At 36.9% G+C, this 7,061-nt stretch overlaps 1 pseudogene; it reads right to left on the reverse strand.

Moving 5' to 3' along the window:
* Positions 1 to 4,936: 4,936 nt before the first annotated feature.
* LOC101700110 (TIP41-like protein) lies at positions 4,937 to 6,023 on the reverse strand (annotated as a pseudogene).
* Positions 6,024 to 7,061: the final 1,038 nt, after the last annotated feature.

Here is a 7,061-nt window from a genome sequence, read left to right on the forward strand (position 1 = left end):
CTGATCCTTATAATTTCTTTCCTTGTACCAGCTTTAGATCTGGATTGCCTTTGTCTTTCTGTGACCTTGAGATACATCATTAGGTTACTTTCTTGAGATTGTTCTGTTTTTCTAATGTGTCTATTCACAGCTATAATCTTCTGTGTTAGGACCGCTTTCACTGTGCCCCCACAGGTTTTGGAATGTTGTATTGGCATTATCACTTTATTTTAGGAACTGCTTAATTTCTTCCTTGATTTTTTCTGTGACCCATTGATTCTTCAAGAGTACATTGTAAATGCTTTTTCATAATTTCTGTAGTTTCTTTTACCATTAAATTCCAGTTTTATTGTACTATGATCGATAATACACATGGAATAATTTTGATTCTTTTCCATTTATTTAGGCATGTTTTATGGGCTAGTGGTCTACTTTGGAGAAAGTTCCATGTGCTTATGAGAAGATTGTGTACCCTGTTGTTGGGCAGAACACTCTATTAAGTGGTTCAAGTCTTATTTTTTATTGATTTTTTGTCTAATTTATCTATTTGTTACAGTGAGATATATGTTCTTCTGCTATAATTATGTTGGTATTACCTAATCTTTTATGTCAAGTAATATTTGTTTTATGAAATTGAGTGCACCAGCAATATATATGTTATTTTTGCACTTTACTAGTATGTAGTGCCCTTTTCTCTCTCTTCTGATCAGTTTTAGCTTGAAACTTACTTTTTCTGAAAATAGAATACTTGATTTCAATCTCCTGTTGCCTGGAGTATTTTTTCCTACCCTTTGACTTTGAGTCTGTGTTTGATGAGGAAGCATGTCTCTTATATGCAACATATAATTGAGTTTTGCTTTTTTATCCAATGTGACAATCTCAGTCTTTTGGTTGGGGTGTTAACACCATTTATGTTGTGAGTTATTATTGAAAGGTATTCATTGATTTCTGCCCTTTCATTATTTTCCTGTTGCTGATTCCATTACTTTTCCCTTTTGCTCAGCTGCCCACCCTTTCTTTTATATTCATTCCAGTAGCCTCTTTGGTATTGTTGGCCTCATTGCCTCTGTCTAGAACTCAAAGAAATACTTTTTGTGGTGCTGGATTGATGGTCATGAATTTCTTAAGATGTTCTTCATTGTGAAAAGTCTTTATTGATTTTTCAATTGATTTTTTTATTGTGTTGTAATTTTTAAAAATTACTGCTGGCCCCCAGTGACCAGCCAGCACATGGTGAGAACCTTGGGCATGTGGATCCCCACTCCAGCCTGCCAGCCCTCTGCCCCCAGCAACCAGCCCCCCACCCCTAGCCCCTGCCTCTGGCCTCTTGGCTGTGCCATTAACTGGTTCCACATTACAGAGGCACAGGGGGTCATAAAGGTCATTGTTCTGAGCTCCAGAAGATAGAGTAGAAGTGAACAACAGAAAGAGGGCCTCTCTCAGGCTCCTTGATGAAAACTGAAGCCCACTGGAAAAGTCAAGAGAATCTCTGCAATAAAGGCACACCAGACCACTGTACTTAGTAAGTTGGAGGGATCACCACCTCCCATTAGAACCTCAAATGTCTTCAGGGGAAGGGCAGCTGGAACACGCAGTAGAACCTTGCAGAGTCCAAACAAGCAGGAGGTCAGGGAGCTCAACTTGGGACTTGCAGCCAGAAATCTGCCTGAATCTCATGGGTCTGCTACTGGCTTGCTGAGACTCATTGACTTATATTTGCACATGCTGCCCACATTGTCTATTGTGACAGCAGAGACATTCCCTGAGGGAGGCCCTTCATTTTTATTTTCAAAATTGTTTTTTGCTCTTATTTTTAATTCTTAATTTTTTTCTACTCTTTTCAAATTTTTATTTTTTCTTCTTTTTCTCTTCTCTCTCTCTCTCTCTCTCTCTCTCTCTCTCTCTCTCTCTCTCATTCTCTTGCTGTCCCACATTGTTCTTCATTTCTCTTTTTGTTCATTTTCTGGCCCTAATTCAGGTTTCTTCTTTATTTTTTTTTCTTCTCTTTTTCCTTCTCTCAATTGTCATTAGTTTTAAAGGAAAGTACATAGTTTCTAGCCTCCCTATTGCTATTAGGTATTCTATTCACATCTTTGTTCTTTCATTGTCTTTTCTTCTTGTCTTCAACAGTTTCTTAGAATTTACATGATCTTCCTGTGTCCTCTGGCCTCACTGCCAACCTTTCCCTATCCTTCTACCTATCTAGGCCTCCCTCCCCAACTCCTTCTTAGTCCCCATCCTGAAGGGTAAAGTTGCTATATTAAAGAGTTTATTCACTACAAACATATGTTGGGCTGGTCCTTGATTTTGATTTAATTCACACAGTTAAAGGTGACAGATTAATAACTGCCACAGATTGTCATTTTCTAAGCTGTGCTCAATGCTATGGTGTTGCTGACTGTATCACTTGTGCTAAGGTGTTGTGATTGATCTAATCAGTTGTTCTTCCTGGTATAATGAAAATGAGATAGCCTGAGAGTCATTAGAGACTCAAAATCTAACGATCAGCTATATCTGGAAGACACATCTGAGAAGCAATCATTCCATAAGGGATCTAAATACAAGCATCAAAGATACTTACAATAAACAATTTCAAAGTATCAACCCAGGAATTAAACCAAGGACAGTACCAAAAACAAAAATGAGAAGATATTTAACCAAGGCACAAACTCAGCCTTCCACACCAACAAAGGCAAATTCTGGGGGAAATGAGGTGGAAAAGTTTGATAATCAACCACCTGGACAGCCTGAACTGAAAGCACAAGAAGTAACAAAACAGATGAATGAGGCTCTACAAAAATTCAAAACAAATAATTTCCCAGATAACTATGGAGATGGTGAACAGAGTGGAAGACATAATTAGAGGCTGTAGAAGAGAAACAGAAAAAAGAATACATGAGCTTAGAACCATGCTGGAAGCCATGAATACCCAGCATAAGAAAGAAATGGAAACCATGAAACAAATTCAAACAGATGTTCAGGAGATTAAAAACTCCACTGAAAGTATTCACAGAAGATTAAGGGAATCTGAAGATAGAATATCAGATATAGAAGACAGGGTGGAGATTAATGACCATGAAAACAGAGATTTCTTAAAAATAGTAAGGGACCACAAGAAATCAATCCAGCAGCTGCTAGACGATGCAAAGAAGAATAACATAAGACTAATAGGAGTTCACCAAAAAAAAAAAAAACAAAAAAAACAGGAGAAAGTATAATTGACATAAAAAAAAACTGATCACAGAAGTAATAGTAGAAAACTTCCCAGGCAGAAGTAGAGAATTGGACATATAGATAAGTGAGGCATATAGAACTCCAATAAGCCATGATCAAAAAAATCTACACCTAGACATATAATAGTCAAGATCCCAGAAACCCAACAGAAGAACAAAGTCCTACAAGCAGTTAGAGAAAAGAAACATTTTACCTATGAAGGAAAACCCATCAGAATCACAGCAGACTTCTCAACACAAACCCTCAAGTCAAGGAGAGCCTGGAGCAAAGTATTTCAAGCCCTAAAAGAAAATAACTTCCAACCTAGACTATTGTATCCTACAAAATTATCTTTCAAAATCAATGGGGAAATTAGGTACTTCCATGACAAAGAACACCTCAGAAATTTCATGAACACCAAACCAGCACTCTAAACAATTCTAAGCAATATCCTAGAAAAAGACAATGAAGGTTACATCTCCATGAGGCCCAAAAGAGGGCAGCCAACAAACAAGGCAAGAAACTAAAGGGAAAGGGGGAAAATAAAAAATAAATGAGGCAACAACAGTAAAACATCATGACAAGGATGAGTCAAAATCTATCAATTATAACCATTAATGTTAATGGAGTCAATTCATCAATCAAAAGAAATGGACTGGCAGAATGGATTAAGAAGCAAAATCCAACTATATGCTGTATACAAGAAACACACCTAACTCAAAAAGAAGCTCCTAGACTGAAAGTAAAAGGATGGACAACAGTTCTCCACATGATAGGAACCTGGAAAAAAGCAGGGGTAGCCATCTTATTTGCAGACAAAGTAGATTTCAAACCAAACTAAGTGAAAGAGACAAAGATAGTCACTACATCCTTGTGAAGGGAACAATCCAAGAGGAAGAGATGACAATCCTAAATATATATGCACCAAATACGAATGCCCTGAACTATACAAAACAAATATTAATGAACATGAAAAACCAAATAAGCACTAATACAATTGTAGTGGGGGACCTCAATACCCCACTATCACAAATAGACAAATAAGCTAGACAAAAAAATCAACAATGAAATTCTACAACTGAGCCAAGCTATTGAACAAATGGGCTTAATAGATGTTTTCTTTGGTTTTTTTTTGTTTTTCTTTCCTTTCTGCTCCTTAAAAAATTATTTTAAAAAATCTACTTCAAGTAATTTCTTACTTGGTACTTATGTAATTTTCCACTTTATAAAGAATATCCAGAAAGGCAGAAAAGAATATAAAATGTTTAAAAGGTCATCCCAAAATAACTAAGTGGATTTGAAATCTTCTTTTGTCTACTTTATGTGCTGCCCAGGCAGGTGTGAAGAGCACCTACAGATGGAGGAGATCTCTGACAACCAGATGCACCATACTCATAAGCTTCCTTGCACACAAGGGCTTGCATTCTCCAAAATGCTAGGTTTTTCTGGTTCTATATCTAAACATTTCTTTAAATTTCAAAGCTAATTTAAAATTAGAAGGCAAATACATTTTGAAAATTATATTGGTGAAGATCATTAAACTATGAGATTGATCTCTTAGGTGAGAAGTCAAAACTCTCCAGAAGTGTGACTGGATGTCAGAAAGCCCAAAGTGCAGAGCCCGTGCATCAACGTGCATGATCGGAGATCCTGTGAAAGTCACGAGGCATCGGGATTCATTGATTTAAATTAACCTTTTCCAGGTAAGAGACAGTGTTTCATGATGGATGCAGATTCTGTCTGCTGCTCATGAGACATACACACATCACTGCTGCAGATCCACTTTGTGATCATTTAGAGGTAAAAATTTATCTCTAGAACATATAAATGTGGAGTATGAATTTGAAGACAGACAGTATAAACAGCTGTTAAGTGGAACCTGCCTACAACAATCTTTTATTTTTTTCCTTTAAGGCTACAGAAAATCTGCACACAAAGCAATTAATTCTCATAATAAAAATATCCCTACAAATAGCCAAGGTGTCCAGTCGGATTCCTCAGTGAGTATATGTTGTATCACATTCTATTCTGCAGGGTCAGGATCAACTTTTTCTAGAAACACCAGCTTCTCACAAACTGCCTTCTTTATTGGTAAATACTGTGATATTTCATTAGATTCCATGAAGAAGGAAGGTGGAACATGCCCTGGACCACAGCTTTTCCAGCACAAAACATGGACATGGGGCCAAACGATGGTGAATATCTGACAACGCCAAGATGTCCTTGCATTTGAAGTGAGCTCAGAAGTTATGCTCCAATAGGATTTACCCATTAAATCAGCAATTGTGCTCTCTTGTGAAGTATATTCTCATAACATACAGGTCTTGTCAGCCTCATGGTAAACCCGTGTGTCACTCATTCTGATAAGCACCCCATCAATTCTCAAGAAAAACCACAACAGCAGAGAAAAGCTAGAAGGCATTACTCTAATTTTCACACTCAGGCTTGAAACTCCATGATCATGAAGTTCATCCTCAAAGAGGAGAACTTCTTCAAAAAATTTAATCTGTTCTCAAGCTTTCAGTTTCTCTGTATCTATATGATCTGTTGTAGGTACAAAATTAAATTTAAGAGTGTCTCCAAGTAATGTTCTTTATAAACTGTGGTATAGGTCCAATCATATGGTTTAACAATCACTTTAGAGTGTTCACCTTCCATCCTGCTTTTCTGCTACTCTTCAGCACAAGCTACTTTAAGCATTCCTTCGCACTTGTTTACACATTTTAATGCATCTGTAGCATTGAACTCAATCTCAAAGCCAGAACCATGCTGGATTCTTAAAACGTTGTCTCCAAACATCATTTCCAGGAGAGATGGCATATGTAATTCATCTGCTAGCCTGGTTCAATGGCAATGCTCCATTCCCACCAGCCTAGCCACATATCTCACCATCAGTATAGATTCTTCCGTTTTCTTTCTCCTCATATCAGTTGGCCATCAAACCAAGAGACTTAATCTTCTAAAGTCTCTCCTATCCTGTCTCCCCCACTAACTAGTCTTTCAGGGCCTGTAGTCTTCCACCCAATCCTCCACATCATCCCTCACCTCCACTGACTTAATAGATGTTTACAGAGTGTTCACCCAACAAAATCAGAATATACATTCTTTTCAGCTGCACATTGATCATTCTCCAAAATAGACCACATGCTGGCTCATACAACATGTTTAAGTAAATGCAAAGGAAATGAAGTAACCCCTGTATATTATCAGATCATAGTGCAATAAAATTGGATATCAATAGCATAAGAAAGCATAAAAAGTCCACAAACACATGGAAATTGAATAATACTCTCCTGAACAACCAATGGGTCACAGAGGACATTAAAGAAAAAATTAGACAGCTTCTACAAGTAAAGAATAATACCAGTACAATGTAAGGAATCTCTGGAACACAATGAAAGCAGTTCTATGAGGGAAACTCATAGCAGTGAATGCCCATATTGGGAAAACAGACAGATTTCAAATAAACCACCTAATGCTGAACCTCAACTCCTAGAAAAAGAAGAGAATAACAAACCCAAAGCTCATACAAGAGAGGAAATTATAAAGATCAGAGCAGAAATCAATGCAATTGAGACTAAGAGAATGGTACAAAAAAAATCAATCAATCAAAGAGTTGGTTTTTTTAAAGAATAAAAAAAATTGATAAACCTTTAGCCAAACTTATAAAAAAAAGCAAAGAAAAGGCTCAAATCCATGCTGTTAAGAATGAAAAAGGTGAAGTCACAACAGTCCCAGCAGAAATCCAGAGGATCATCAATACCTACTTCAGGAACCTGTACTCTAATAAAATGGAAAACACAGAAGAAATGAACAGATTCCCAGATACATACAAATTCCCAGAGTTAAATGAAGATAAAAAATTTTAA

Source organism: Heterocephalus glaber, unplaced genomic scaffold, assembly GCF_053883595.1.
Source record: "Heterocephalus glaber isolate CG9 unplaced genomic scaffold, H.glaber_assembly_v1.0 deba00000281, whole genome shotgun sequence".
Lineage (NCBI taxonomy): Eukaryota > Metazoa > Chordata > Mammalia > Rodentia > Bathyergidae > Heterocephalus > Heterocephalus glaber.